Genomic DNA, 593 nt, shown 5'->3' with positions numbered 1-593 from the left:
ATCACCTGTACAAACGGTCACCTGTATAAGACAATCACCTGTACAAACGGCCACCTGTATAAGACAATCACCTCTACAAACGGCCACCTGTATAAGACAATCACCTGTACAAACAGCCACTTTCAATTTCAACCCTTTCATTTTCTAAAAACATAATTTATAATTTATAATGAGGTTATGAAAACTCGTCACCTTTCTGAAGCATCCATTTTTCTCAGTGACAAAGTATGAACGTCTTAGACAGTGGCCTCTGTACTTTGCTTCCTTCCACCATTAGAATTCCGTAGGGGAGGCCCCAGCAGTATTCTATAAGCCTTCCTTTATCGATCTATCTCGCCGTATTATTCCGTCTTCGTTGCTTGCCAAGTACACATTTGCAACTGTCCGTGAGCAAGCCAAGTCGGTAAAGAAGTTCCTTTCGCTTTGCACTGTCGCCTTTTGGCCTGCCACTTGTAGGTCCAACTTCTTTTTTTTTTTTCTCAGTTTATTTTTGCTTAACTGTTGTTGTTTTTTTAATTTAAATTTTGAAATTTCTCTTGATGATTAAAATTGTTTTGTTAAATTTCAATTTTTTGGGGGGTCGGGGGGAAGGG

Source organism: Aplysia californica, unplaced genomic scaffold, assembly GCF_000002075.1.
Source record: "Aplysia californica isolate F4 #8 unplaced genomic scaffold, AplCal3.0 scaffold01525, whole genome shotgun sequence".
NCBI lineage: Eukaryota > Metazoa > Mollusca > Gastropoda > Aplysiida > Aplysiidae > Aplysia > Aplysia californica.
This window is presented reverse-complemented; position numbering follows the sequence as displayed.